This window comes from Aedes aegypti, chromosome 2 (genome assembly GCF_002204515.2).
Source record: "Aedes aegypti strain LVP_AGWG chromosome 2, AaegL5.0 Primary Assembly, whole genome shotgun sequence".
NCBI classification, from domain to species: Eukaryota; Metazoa; Arthropoda; class Insecta; order Diptera; family Culicidae; genus Aedes; species Aedes aegypti.
In genome coordinates this window covers 369,962,963-369,979,174 of record NC_035108.1, presented here as the reverse complement: position 1 = coordinate 369,979,174, position 16,212 = coordinate 369,962,963, and the positions used below count along the sequence as shown (strand labels likewise).

General features: G+C 37.1%; 1 protein-coding gene across 9 annotated transcripts in view; it reads left to right on the top strand.

Annotated features, from left to right (window-relative positions):
- The window catches only part of LOC5566374 (beta-1,3-glucosyltransferase), a 121,019-nt gene that overhangs the window by 38,818 nt on the left and 65,989 nt on the right, over positions 1 to 16,212 (top strand). The gene's annotated exons all lie outside the window — the stretch shown is intronic.

The following is a 16,212-nucleotide window of genomic DNA, read 5'->3' as shown; positions in this document are numbered from 1 at the left end:
AATGAATGAACGAAATTTCGTCAGGCATTTGCTCAAAGAAGTCCACTGGGGATCCCTTAAAAAATGAAATTCATCTAGCAAATACCACAACAAATTCAATCTATTCAAAGCCGTTTGTTTATAAATTATTTTTCTTCTTCATCTTCCTTGTATACGTCTCCACAGCGACAGAGTTTGCTTCTCAGCTTAGTGTTCTTATGAGCACTTCCGCTGTTTTAGAGCTTTCTTTGACAATGTTGCCAATTTCGCATTCGTATATAGGGTAAATGATGGCTTCGGCACCCTGAGGGTATTTTCGGCAGCACTCACTTATCGCCCTTGTTAAAATTTATCTACGGAACAAGAGTTACCTTCAATATACTCAATATATTCCTTGAACTATAACTTCCATGTAAACCTCATCTTTCACAAAAATATTATATAACATGGGTTTTATCATTGAATGAAATAAATGCTTACGAAATTATCGTCATTTATGAGCTGCCGAATAAAACAACACAAGAACAGCTTAAGAAAAACTCACCACTTTGAAATGTCCAATTCTCCGCTCCAATACCAATTTGTCACAAAATCACTCATGCACTATTAAACTTTTGATTAGTCTATAAAGCACTCGAAAATACTGAATTTTTATGCTTCAAATCACAAATTAAAATTAATGCACTTTGCTTTCCTCGGCAATCACTATTTATTACGGGAATAGGTTGCCAGAAAACCATATTCAATTGCGGTGTATTTTTTATTCACATTTCAAATTCATTGAAAAAATCGAACACAACTAATTAATTCATTGGAATTAGGCAACAAAGCATGCATTGGTAATAATTGAGCCTTTCAATACTTTTCTTATCTGAAGATTGTAGCGCATAAACTTCAATATACTGAGAAACATATAAAATATACGTCTTTCAATAGGTTGACTATTTTGGCAACACTCCTGTTGTTCTACAGGCAATCAGCGGATGATGTGTTTGTGTCAAATCATAAGTGAATTGATTTGCAAAGGGCCAATTTTGATTTTCTCATACACTCAGAAATAAAAATAGTCACAGAATTACTAAAGTTTATGCATTAATGACTATTTTCTATCTGCCTCTCTTTCATTCTGCTGTGAATTTCTACACTAAATGTTATTTCACCTGGGTTGAAGCTTAGCGATAATTGACAAATAGGAATAAAATTCCCTGCAGAATGAAAGAGAGGCAGATAGAAAGTAGTCATAAATTACTATAATTTAGTCATTCTGTGACATGCCATGTTTCTGAGTGTACACTGAGAATAATATGAACGTGAAAAATGTAAAAAAAGCCTGTAGAATTTCCAATTTTGCGTTACCATTTAGCGATTTTTTGCGCATAGACACAAGGGTGTGGCTTATTTTTCAAAAGTTCTCAAAACCAAAAATTCGTGTGCTCTTATGAATCCAAATCATATTAGAAGAGAAACCCCAAAGTTTGAGCCAAAAATATTAAGATTTAGGCAAGCGTCTTGAAGGTGAATTTTCAAGTTGAAAAAAAAAGGCCTTCAGTGTAGTCACCATAATTTCGATTATTTCTAATCGATTCTGAAACTTTTAGCATCATTATTTTCAAAATTAAATTTATAAAAACTTTGTATAACATGAAATTTGACTTAAATCGAAACAATTTTTGTTAAAAGTAGTTTTCTCGAAATTTTTCTTCATTTTACTGAAAAATTCATATATGTTTGACCATACCTTCATAAATACTCAACTGATTTGAAATATTTGTATGTACATGTTTTTGAAGCAAAACATAGTTGTTACCATACTGTTCACATTTTTCTAAAAAAATTTCTAAAAAATTGTTTTGGCTTAGTTTTATAACAAAAACTACCTAAAAACATGATTTTTTAAAGAAAAAATCGAATCTCTTTGGATTATTTAAGTTTTTTTTTTGCCAAAAATAACATTTTTCCTATAAAACTTGTGTTTATAAAGCATTTTGTTTTAATTACAAGTTAAATAATGCATATATTTTTTAACATGAGCAAAAATATTATTGTTTCAAAATTATTCAAAAGTCCTTTTCAAAGGTTTAACAATAATGAGGAAAACCAGTTTCAGCTTTAAAAATATTGTTTAACTAACAAAAAAACTGGCGTTTTTGGTTAAAAAATCATGTTTTTGTGAAGTTTTTGTTGAATGACTTGGTCAAAACATTTTTTTAGTAAAATGTGGCGTATGAAAAGTTTAAAAACAATTAAGTAAGCTACTAAACCATGCAAACAGAATTGGAATCGGTTGAGTGTTCATAAGGTTATGGTCAAACAAAGATATGTTTTTAGTAAATTGAGGAAACATTTGGAGTAAACTACTTTTTTTGAAACAATTTTTGATTTTACTCAAATGTGATATTCTACAGTTTCCAAAAAATAAAATTTTTAAGATAATGGTACTGAAAGTTTCAAAATTGTTTAGAAATTACCAAAGTTATGGTGACTTCACTGAAGGCCATTTTTTATAACTTGAAAATTTACCTTCAAGACGCTTGCGCCTTCCTTTAAATCTTAATATTTTTGGCTCAAACTTTGAGGTTTCTCTTCTAATATGATTTGAATTCATAAGAGTACAAGAATTTTTGGTTTTGAGAGCTTTTGAAAATAAGCTAAGGTGCAGCTTATTTTCAAAACCTCTCAAAACCAAAAATTCTTGTACTGTAAACAGTAGTGTGAGTTGCGATAAGGGGCATGCATGTAACCCATTCAAACGCAATTCTGAAATTCAAGTAATCCGATAATCGTGTTCCGTGGATTTTTCTTGCAGAGCACAATATTATGAGTCAATTAACCATGACGTCACGCTGCAACTTCTAGGTTGGATTCGCACTTGCTGCAAGTTTATAACCTTGACATGGCAATTTTTACACCCGAAATGCTGCCATAGTTAGATTGAATACAAAAAATATTCGATGAAATAAATGAACACGAAATCAGGCAGCGTCCATTTATAACAAACGTTAAAATGTACAATTTTCGACCATTCCCCCCTCCGCAACGGTCTTTGCATGAAAAAAAATAATTTTGTGTTGGAGTCGCAACGTTTGAACCTATTCCCCTCCCCTTAGAGCGTTACGTAATTTGTAGACGGCGCCTTAGTCTGCATAAAATTAGTGGCGTTGTGTATTAAATTTGACTCTCTGCTATTTTATTTATAACTGCAATTCTGTTCTCAGTGTAGTCTGTATTTTTCTGCATTGGCCCTTTCAACGAGTCGAACATAATGAGTGACGTTTAATTTCAGGATTTGTCAACAAATACGAAATGTTACCAATACAAAAACTAATTTTTGCGCAGTTTTGGATTGCCGAAGTGAACATTTTTATTGCCGACAATAGTAATTGCATTGCCGATAAAAGAACAAGTGCCTCGTGACTTTGGTGAGGAAAAATAGAAGATTAAGAGAATAAAATAGTGTTTTGTGTATACTAATTGATAAATAAAGAGTGCTCAAGTGTAGTTCCGGTGTCTCCTGCTAATTGTTGTGCTCTATTGTTGCGTAAAATTGCCCTTTTAAAAGTTCAGCTGCTTAGGCTGCCGACAATATGTAAGTTCCCCTAGAATGATGATAATCTATGCCAAGGGAAGTCAAGGAAATTTCCATTACGAAAAGATCCAGGACCGACCGGTAATCCAACCCAGACACCTCCAGCATGACTTTGCTTGGTAGCCGCAGACTTTACCACTAGGACTAGGTTAAGGAAGGCCTTCCGGGAGTTGGTGGGGACGGACCTGGTGTAGTGGTTAGAACACACGCCTCTCACGCCGAGGAACTGGGATCGAATCCCATCCCCGAGATAGTCACTAAAAATTTCAGTGACGAGTTCCTTCGGAAGGGAAGTAAAGCCGTTGGTCCCGAGATGAACTAGCCCACGGCTAAAAATCTCGTTAATAAAGATAGAAAAAAAGGCCTTCCGGGAATTAATGAATTGAGAATGCATGATTCTTTTTCACTGGACTCGGTCCTGAGCCAATCCCTTCCAGTCACCCAACACTGATCCATATTTGTGCGTAGATTGAGCGTATGAGACCATCCAACCAACCAAATGTTAGGCTTTTCTTCGTCCTCCCATACCTTCATAGCATATAGCTACTATGATCGATGAGTCTACAACGCGACCGTCATCATCTATGTTCATCATGTTTCTTACTACGTTTCCATTTTTACAGTTCAGAAACTACTAAGGGGCGATCCATTAATTACGTAAGACAAATTTCGGTATTTTTCAACCCCCCCTCCCCCCATTGTAAGATTTTTTGTATGAAAATTTAAAACAAATTATATGGCGCGTAAGAAATCTCAGACCCACCCTCCCCCCATAAACCCTTACATAATAAAGGAGCTTGTTATAGCTGTCCGCCACCACCTTTTTTTCCGGTTAGAAAACTACCCTCTCGTATCGTATCGTATTGAGCCGTTGACCGTTGCATAAAATCTTCGCATATCGTTTCGATTCATGCTATTTTGTGCATCAGCTGTTACACTTTCTTTGTAGTGCTTTTTTTTCTACGGTAGATTCGCTTTTAATCAGCTCTCGTTGCTCTTTTCGTCTTCGTCGTTGACCAGTGCCAATCATATCCTGTGCCGTTGGGGTCACAGATTTGTGGACAGGGTCCACCAAGATGTTGACATCTCCAGAAACGTTGATTTTTCCCAACTGCTGCTCTAGTTGCTAGCGGTACTGTGCTGCTACCCATCCGTTGACAAGTGTTCGATATCGTAACGTTCTGTCATGAAACTATATAACAGCATCTGAATTTTTGCCTACACGAGATAATGATGCGTCCTGACATATACCACGCTGAGATGTCAACAAGTACGTGATATACTTAGGAAAAGACACTCCAATGGCACAAAGTGCGGATACAGTGGGGATTCGCTCGTTGGGGGTCCGCTACATGGAATGACTCGATGGTTGGATGTTCGCTGGATGGAAAAAAATCCAACTAAAAAGCACTCGAATGACAGGAGGAGATATCAAACTAACTTTGACGTCTCACTACCGTCGCATTGAAATCTCCATATATAGAACAAATGTGTATGTATATGTGCGTTTCGTGACGATTTGCACTCCAAATGCGTTAGTCTAGAGCATTTTCACCAGCTGTCAGTCGTTCCAACTAATGGGTTGGATTCGTTAGATGGAAGGCAGTCGTTTTCCAACCAGCGAATCTTCGCTGTATAATTACGTGCGAAGTAATCCCTCTAGCAGCAATGAAGATTGCAAGCCGCAGGCCGTTATCGTTGGTAACAAAACAGTAGCGTAGTTAGGGAGTGTGGTGCGTGGGGTCCCCAAATTGTGGTAAGTGTTTCACCTCATAGAATACCGTTTTGTCTCAAATTACGAACAGACTCATATTCCGAACACTCGGTTTTTGTATGATTGATGTTGAAATGTTTCGCTGAAATATATCATCAAATTGCCAGAAAAAGGCAGTCAAATACAATTCAATTTAATCATCTTCTAATCTTTTCTATACCTCGGGTATTGCGATGATTCGAGACCAGTAAAGCTAACTTAGATAAATTTATTTGCGAAATTATTCATTTGAATACGATTTATTCGTGCTGTTCGTAATTTGAATCGAGAAATTCGGAATATGAGACAGAATAAACACAGTGTTCGATATTTGAATCAAAATATTGTTTCATACTTTTACGGGAAAATAATACTAATCAAGTTTAAATAAACATTTTAATCGGTTCACCCAACTGCTATCAGTTAGACTTTGCGAAGAAATTACAACTTTCACAAATATAAACTAATTTATGCCCACCAGGTGCATTTGAAGTAATCGTTGGCCTTAAATGTTTGGAATATGAGTCAAAATGGTAAATTCGATTGAATAGCAAACGATCAAGTAAACAAACAGGACAGAATCCATTTTGAAGGTAACTAGGAAGGTAACTTAAACAACATAAACGATATGTAGGGACCAGGGATTGAATCCTGAGGAAATTGAGTATAGCTTTCTGTAACTATCATAACATGCTGCACATTATGAGAGACTGTTTATCGTATACTGCTACAACTTTCATCAGATTGGGGGGATAGTAGTGCATGATAAAACCCCTCTAAACATGCTCCAAACCTGTGGGACACTATTGCTATTGGAAGTTCATGGATTGTTTATCGTGCCAGTAAAGAAAAACACCTACCCCCAACGGTGAACAAGCAATAGATTTTATAATCGCTCTCCCTTTGGGGCTATCGTGCGCTGCTTCCGTTTATCAGACTTGTTACAACCAGGGCCGTCCATTTTCAATTCATTGAAAGCATTTTCAGTCCCCACCTGACTGACTCAAGCTTCCCTTTCGATTGAAACTTTACTGTTTCGTTTCAATCCGACAAACATTTCCTTTCATCGCAGCATGCGTAGTCTTTCATTTCTTTCGTGCTGCCTGTGCGTCGCGCGTCATTTATCAGTGCCACACCACAGCGAGCTGGTCTTTCAATCGGTAGTCTCTATCTTTAGGAGCAGATTAATCAAAAGAATGACGTGGTGGCCCGCATACTTTCTCTATCTTAATTTATTACCTAAAAAGTTATATGCATTACTATTGCAAAAAATAGATAAAATCCAATTTGAAACATTTTGATAGATTTCAATGAAATCAAATGAAACGAAATTCTTACTCTTTCATTTCACCTTTCTTGTTCGCTTCTTTCAATCATGTAACGAAACGAATGAGCGGTGAAAGAAGAACGAAGCGACGCAGTTGTTCGTCACCATCGAGACGACGCAACCAAACCTTCGTGTTTCACAAAATGCTTTCGAAAATGCACAGCCCTGCATTGACAATCAATTTTCTAAAACTGACACTCTTCTGCTTCTGATAATCAAAAACATTAACGACATACGGCATGGTTGTTTGTTTTCTTCATTTACTTTTTTGCCATCTTCATTGGTACAATCATATTAGTGGTTATGCGGTTACTTTGATGGAGGCATAAATGTCAGTGAATTGAGTATAGTGAGGATGATTTTTTTCGTCCCTGATCTTACCAACTTCGCAAACAATAATCAATTTTACCAAATAACTTCAATAAACCACTTGAAAATAAGCCTTCAACCACATTTCCGTCCAACCAAAACGTCATTCGACCAAAATAAATGTTCCAAAGCAATTCGACCAAATGTCCATTCGACCAAATGTTCTTTCGACCAAATGTACTTTCGACCAAATTTCATCCGACTAAACGTCATTCGACCAAATGTGATTCGACAAAATGTCCTAAAGCCGTGTTATGGCATCGATTACGATGAGGTGTTCGCTCTTGTGACTAAGCATGCCACTCTACGAGTTCTGTTGTCCCTGGCTGCGAAGTAGGGAATGGTGTTGAAGCACTTAACGTGCACACCGCTTATCTCTACGGAGAATTTTGTCTTATTAAAATGCAAAATTAATTCTACGGAGCTATCAGATATCGATGACACACTTTTAAGATTTTTTTGGATCCTCACCATAGAGTTTAATTTTTTGCTGAAACTGTGTTTATTTTATGGGAACGTAACTATTGATAACAATTTCGGGATTTCGAAGCACAATTGTGAGATACCTTGGGCGGTAATGGGTTGAACTGATATCTAACCTACACACACATACATACCTACAAACACATCAATTGACCACCTGCCAAACAAGCAGGAATTTTCAACGTTGATAATCCTTTCAATTGATTATGCAAACAATTAAAAAATGACCCCCTGTATACGGTTACAGGCAGAATCTACTTCTAACATACTCATAAATACATACACACATTTCCAGTATAAATAATAGATCCATGCTATGCCGTCTTCATGTCGAGCACTCGACACTGAAAAAGTCTGTAAGTTGCAGACGAAATTGGCCTATCTGGCAAGATAAGCAACATATTATTAAAGGTATTTGCTCGTCTCACTAGTAATTTTTAGTATTTTATTTTTCCTTTGCAAAAGTGAAGGGTTAAAGTTCAATAAGTAGTATTTTTTTCTTAAAATAAAATGAATTCATCAACATTTCGACCTTCATTTACTTGAAACGTTACAACTTTTTCCAAATCTAAAGTTAATAGGTTATCATCATTAACGCTCACCTGCTATATTTTCATCATCCCTCCCTGTTCCAATTCATTGTGTTATATGTTTTCCTATCAATATAATAAGCCGTACACTCTCTGGTTGTTTTCCTAAATAATACTTTACCATTCGGTATCGCCCTCGACATAAGCCAATGCTCTCCACCGTCCATTCCTATTATTCTACCTGGAATGCAAATTTCCATGTCAACATTAATTTTCACGCAAAAGCTATCAGAATTGTTACAATTGCAACACGACCACCTGATGTGCGGTGCCAGTAGTGCAGTTTGGGTCCCCAGTACAGTGTACGTACACCTCGGGAAAAACGCATTCCGAGTCAACCACAAGCTCTCGAACTATGCGAAGTGGAACTGCTAATTATACTTTTTTAGTTTTAATTACATATTTTATTACCAACCATAATTAACATCATAAAAGTCTGCTGCAGCAATGTAGAATGGCGTGGAGGAGTATTGTTCGTTGGATGGTTGAGCATGCAATGTTTTTTGGTTTTCGGGACAAAATGTGTCTCCCTGTGATTGCTGAGGGTTCTTCTTGTGATGCAACTTCTAGAAAAGATAAGGAAAGGTCTACCGATAAAAATGCTGGACCAAGAACGAATTGATTCATGAACAGTCAAGTTTTTTACACGAAAATACAAAAAAAAAAAACAAGCTGTGAATGAATGGTACTTAGATAAATAACTCCTGAAAATTTTGCAATGATTTATAGCAAAACGGCCTTAAAAAGCATTAAGTGCGACTATACCCAGACAACCAGAAATCGCATGAAAGTTCACGTTACAACTCGTTTATTCATACTAATTACATCAAACCCGCAAAACACCGAGGATAAACTCGTCAAATTGATGAGTTTCCTCGCATAAAACACTTTTTTCTGAGTTTATTTGTACATTTTGTTTCGTCTCGTACACTCGCACAAAGTAAGTCGAATTAATTCGTAGCAGCTGTCAAATCAACATTTGTTATCATAAGTTAAGTCGCATAAGATCACAGGTTATTTCGGAGAATATTTATACACTCGCATTGTATGTTATTGATCATCACATAATATATGCACGCATATCGCCTCCACTTTTGTACGTAGAAGGCCTTTTCGCGACATCTTATAAGTGAAATTTTGCACATACCGTTTTGATTCATATTACGGACACTTAAGGCCTCAGTGAGGTATTACCCAGCTTGGACCATACAAAATAAATCATTCTGTATGATTTTTTAGCCTTATCGAGCGTCGGAAGCCCTTAACTTTCGGATGATGGGTAAAGAATACGCGTCCGCAACTTGAATAATTTTAAATAAATCAAAACGTGTGACCTTTTCATGATTCTTATTCCGGACGCTCCCTCACTTTTGCCTCATATTCCGGACGCTTTGATTCGAATTACGGACAGCTCATGATAATCATTAATGGAACACTCAAATCATCAATAGAAATCGTTCAACCCCTTAAGAGACGTCTAAGGTAGTTGGGCATTATAAATTTGCAATGATATTTATGGAAAAAACCTAATAAAACGAGCCTCGAAAATGAGAACTTTTGAATGGCGAAAATTGAAACATTTCGTGTGAAATGTTTCCCATACAAACGAGAGTGTCCGGAATTTGAAGCTGTCCGTAATATGAATCAAAACGGTACAAAGCCTCCAGGTGATTTCGTTATGCGTACATTTTGGTTGTCTGGGTAGGAGACTGCCTAGTCTACAAATTGAACACCAAACCTATGCGTAAAAATGCTCTTCTTAATAAACCCGCGTAAAGCAAAACCGCAGTAACTCAAGAATCGCCAGAGATTACTAAGAATTGTCAAAGGACTCGCAAGAAGTTCACAGTTGTTCCCAATGAAGAGATTCCAAAGAAGTCTCCAAAATAATCCTAGGATTCTGTAAGAATAAAAGGCGACGTTATCTTTTCAACGTTTTATTTCAGAATGGTCTTATTTGTCACTGTCCAAGTCAATGCTTACTTAGCTCTAGAACTATGCAGCAAAGCCTACTACAGAGTCCCAACGAATGATAGCGGGGCATCCCTATTTATTCTCTGAGATTACAAGGAGTTCCCACTGAATTTGGTCTTACTTTGTTCGATGTAAGAATGCAAGGTCATGAATATGAATAAAAACTATAAAAAATTGAACCATTCACATATTTATTGAAGTTCACAAACTAACACGTATTTTCCTCGAAGAAAACAAAATTTTCTTACTGGTGAATTACGGAATAGGTTTCCATTGATACTTACAAACCGGAAGCCACCATCTTGCTCGCTGATCCGCCATATTGCATTCCAAAATGGCGTCAAACTTCGATATTTGACATCTGCTTATAGAGCCCGTGCCTTCTTCTTCTTTCTGGCGTTACGTCCCCACTGGAACAGAGCCTGCTTCTCAGCTTAGTATTCTTGTGAGCACTTCCACAGTTATTAACTGAGAGCTTACTATGCCAATGACCATTTTTGCATGCGTATATCGTGTGGCAGGTACGATGATACTTTATGCCCTAGGAAGTCGAGATCATTTCCAAATCCGAAAAGATCCTCGACCGGTGGGATTCGAACCCACGACCCTCAGCTTGGTCTTGCTGAATAGCTGCGCGTTTACCACTACGGCTATCTGGGCCCCCTACTAAAATACCTATATTGTATGAATTTACATTTAATTTTAAATTGATTAAGTCAAGTGTCCTACACTACGCTGCCATCCACTATCCACCCGCCATCTTGAATTTTAAGACCGACTAATTCGTCGAAAATAATCCGCATAAAAACATGCACAAAAAACCTGACTGTAGTTCATAGTTTTGAACATTTTCGGTTATCGACATAGCTTTAGATGTAACTACGCTAGCAAATAGTAAAACACTATTAACTGCACCTGTAAATTAGCAACAACTCTATCCAGTTTATCGCATCAGGCTGTACCAATTGCCATGCAGGTATCGCACCCTTCAATTAGATCTCGAGCGATAATCCCATGTTTCCGTCACGGTTTACAGAATTTAACGAGCGCCGATTCCTGTCATCAGACATGCATGCCTAGCTAGACACACACCAACAAACGCGGCCAATGTATCCCTCGGAACTTTAACCGTTTGGAAGCCGTCCGGATGTTGCCATGCCACACATACGCCTACCATGAAGGCGAAAAGTGTTTATATCCGCGTAAGGCTTTAAATCAGAACCTGGGTCATATTTCACCGGGCTTTAGTCGAAAAAGGCTCGAGCTTTGGCGCAACTTTACTAGGTACCTAGGTACAACAATCCTTGTTCACTTGTCGGCGGAGCACAAAAGCTACAACCGAACCGCACTGCATCGCTTCAGGATGACAAAACACGACAACGGTGACGGCGACGGAAACTACGGCCAGCCAAGCTTATGATGGTGGTCTATTTTGCATTTAACATGATTGCATGTGCATTTCGCTTACTCATAGGGGAGACGGGGGAGTCTTGATTCTTTCTTCTTCATGCGGTTACAACTCTGCAGGGAAATCATAATTTGACGAGATTTCTGCACAGGCTCTCAAGTAAATATGTTTTGCAAGATCATGGGCCTTCCTTAGCCGAGTGGTTAGAGTCCGCGGCTATGAAGCAAAGCCATATTGAAGATGTCTGGGTTCGATTCCCGGTCGGTCCAGGATCTTTTCGTAATAAGAAGATTGACATGAGCACATACATCAACTTATCCGAAGAAACATCCGATTTGCAGATTGTTTATTCGGATAGTTTAGCAATTCTATTATTGTTATTATTGCCAACAATGGTTACTTCGACCATGCAAACATGGACAGTTTAGTTTCTCGTTCGGGGAAAGTACGGTGGGATCAATTGTACCCACTCTTCCCTAGATACATGGGCCCACGTGCCTTTTTGCAGCGCATGCATGTCGCTTTTTCATTTTAAGCCTAACGAACAACGGCATCGTCAGCGGAGCCTGTTGTGCGCGCTGCTCAATGAGTTTCATCGGATGATGATGGTGCAACGCATCGATACCCCGCTGTGCTGCACAGCACTTCCGGTATTTACAGGAATTGATGTTTGGTTAAATTGTAGGTGGTCAAATTTGCGGATTTGGTGCATCACAAACGATTAAGATCGCCTAATGTTTGGCTAAAACGGTTTTACGGCTAGCAATCGATTACACAAAAGTGCTGTTGTACGTTTTCTGGGACAGGTCTGCTATCTGCTAGTGAATAGTGTGAAATAACAAAAATTTAATGGAGAATCTTTTATTTGCCAGCTGTCAAATACACCTTGCATAATCGAGTATCTATTACAAAACTTGATTTCAATATGGCATGACTTGACCATATACTCGGACCGGATCACTATGGCTTATCAGGTGGCCAATAATCAAAAAAGTGATGTGCCCCAAATTTCAATTCTTGTTCGCCATTTCATTGTAAACATGTCTGCTAAGAAATCCCCAAAATATTAGGGCATGATTTGCATTGCACACTCAGATATGAGATGCCAAAGTTGAGCCTATGAAGAAAAACTTGTTTTTATTAACAAAAACTATGGTTTACTCAAATAAATATAACTTTTTTTCTATAATACTTACGTAAAATGTTTTTACACCATTTGAAAGCTTACAAAAAAAGCTTCCCAGAAACAATAAAAAAATAACAAAAAGCTTCAAAATAGTGGCTTTTATGATGTTTTTTTATAAAGCAGTTAAAAAAATCGAATAAGCTTATAGTTAACACATCGAGTACTTTTTTGTCCCAAGTTGTCCCAGGCTTAAATTCAGTTCCAAGGGTTCTTTGAGATGTAAACTAAAGGATCGTGAAGAGTTTAGCTGCACAAATTTGCACTTTTTTAATTTAAGGCTTTTTGAATTTTTTCAATATTTTTAACCATTTTCTATTGAAAACAGCTAAAAACTAATTCAGAAAATAACTTAATGACGCTAAATCATTCAAATCATCATTTCTATGTATGTTTTAACATTTATAATGATTTGCACAACGTTAATCGCATAAATGGCATATATGCATTATAAGTAACAAAGTTTAATATTTCGCTATAGGCCCTATTCAAAAGTTAGTCTCGAAAACTTGTGTTTGAAAATAAAACATCAAATTTGTATCATAAAACTCATAAATACGACATGAAATGGAAAAAAATATTTTTGGCCGCCAGTCTGTATGGAAACCGCCCATAGTGCGGATACTCGGTTCTTACACCCGGTTTCCGACACATCATTGAATTTTCAAATCAGGTCCGAAAAAGGATGGTTCAAGCGTTCTTGGATGAGTTTGATACATGCCAGTGTATTCCATAGACCCGATTACCCGGTAAAAAAGCCATTATATTGACGGTTCTGAACATGGCATACAACCTTCGTTTTTAGGACTTGATTTGAAAATTCACAAAAGTTTGAAATTCGCAAGCTAGGTTTCAGAACTGCCAATAGTAGATTTAATTCAATAAACATTTAACTTTTGCATTGAAAATATATTTCAAAAATGTTTGCAAGCAGCAGGGAGCTTCATAGTAACGAAAATTATTTCAACGATACAACAATTACTTACACAATTATAACGATACTCAATTTTTGAACTTTCACTCCTTTTTCACCAAAATCCAGAACCGGGATCGGGAAGAAGTAGTGTTTGTTCCTTCGACCTTGTTGCTTGCTCCTGCGAGGGCGGGCGATGAGGGCAGGATCAAATTTGCCGCGCGTCGTTCGCGTAGTGGAATGAAAAAGCACCCTTGATCTATTAATCTCGTCGCTTGCTCTTGTGAGGGCGAATGATGAACACTTGTTCGGCGTACAATGCGATGATCAAATTGTATCGTGAATCCGGTCAAGCGTGAATATATCATGGATCGCATCACCAAACATTGGTGATTCCCAAAACTCAACATTATCCCACTAACTCAATATCCTTTCCATGACAGGATATGCAGAGGTATACTCAGTCTCTAGTAACAACGGTTATCTTACTAACATTCCTTCCCTTCCCCGATGACCGTAAGGACGTGGCCAGCGCCGTTATTGACTTTAAAAAATCGAGGTCTCGATTTGTGCACTTTGAGAATAGTAAGCTAATCCCAAGCCCCATTTATTAAATTTCTGTGCAACTTCTATTGTTCTGGTCAATCACTGTGTAGCAACTATGAATTACACTGTTCTCTACAGTACTGAATAGAATAAAGTACGCATTGGCCGTTTTTTCATACGAAATGGCCAACTTTGGAGGTCTGGATCTCGACTTCTTGTGGTCCGATGGCTCTGAAATTTGCACCGCAGTTCATATATAACATGAACTTTATTCAACTCAAAAATAAAAGTACATATTTAAAATAGAAACTTTTGATTTATTAAAAATCTTAAATTTTGTGAATGTATTTTGGAATTTTTTGTGAACAATCAATTTTACAGAAAAACGTTATTTTACAAAATATCTATTTTACTATTCTATCAAACTGAACAGATTTGCATAAGGACAAAATGCCTTGAGTTTGTCCATTTAGGAATTATTTCCTATTTTATCTCCTTTTTTCTAAATTGAAGATTTGCGTTAACTTATAAATTTGTTTATGAAAATCTCTGAATTTCCAGCTTAGTAAATTTGAAATATTTTTCAAGCAGCAGTGAAAATTCAATCGAAGCGCCAGAGGCCGAGATCCAAACCTCCAAACTTGATAATTTTGTATGGAAAAATGGCCAATACGTACTTTGTTCTGTCCAGTCCTGTATGCTCATGTTCATGCTTATGCTTTAAATCAAAAACCGGTATGGCACTTTGCGTTGATTACTGCTATTGAGTGTCATATTTCGAATTTTCTCAATATGTCCACATCTTTCTGGGAAATTATTGAGTTCCGTAAACCCTTTAAATTGTATTTAAAAAGACATTTTACACCGTCTTCAGCACATAGCCTGCACAGACTGAATGATTACTAACATTAGGCGACGGACAACACGAAACACCCAGTGGCCCAACGATGAATTTTTCATTTGACGAAAAGTTTTCACCGACTGGAGCGGGAATCGAACCCACACCCCGTGGCACATTACGCCTTGACGACTAACGCCGCTAACCGCAAGGCCACGAAGCCGACAATTTATTTATACCAGCAGTTTATTAAAATGGTATAAACCTACACTTCATAACGTTATAGATCGGTCGGTGTTCAGACAGACCGGGCTACATGATTTGTTGGCGTTCTAAAGATACGTTAAGAACTTTATCAATTCTGATTTTTTCGATGCTATTTTGACACTGATGTACCATCAAATAGATAAGAGCTATTATTAAAGCAAACAATGCGAATATTTTGATACTTCTGAAACCTTTTAAAAGCACTTAGTTTTGTCTGTCTAAACACCAATCAATAATAAAGTCCAAAATTGGTACATATTCGTGACGAATATAAGAAACACTATTGCCACAACTAGAACAAAGACAACTATTGTGAAAAGCAATTTTTATAATTCTTAGTAATGTAATACTAAAACTTTTTATTTCGTCTTTTTCGTACTAACTAACATCAACAACATGTTCGAAACCAAGGACAAACATTGGCAAATATTTCATACTCAGGGAAGCCAATAAAAATTTTAAGCCTTATGGAATTCTAGGCCGAAAATTGAAATCATCGGTTTTTTTTTTCATTATTTTTTTTTTTCTCTGTTCGGATGCGCCACTGCGACCAGTTTTTAGAACTATTGTGGCATTACCCGTAGGGTAAACAGGTATAATACGCCCCCCCTAAGGAAAAACAGCTCGATCGCAGTGGCAAATGCATTACTTCTACACAGCAAAAAAAGTTGTTGAATATTACATCGAAACTGCTGCAACCAAGTCATTCCCTCGGTTGTGTGATATTACACAGCCCGACGTACTCGCGGGCTATTGGTGTAATGAAAGCGACCGATGTAATTTTCCCGATGTAATATATTCGATGTACAAAATACGATGTAATCGATGCGGTGTAATATGAAAACTATGTAATCTTAGCGATCCCGAATCCCCCGTGCGAAATAAAGCGATCCCAAATTCTGCTCAATGGTTGATTAAATTGCTTTTTAATCTTTTTTCGCTTTTTAATAATGTTTATGATGTTAAATCGGGTTCAAAATTTTTGGAATCGATTAA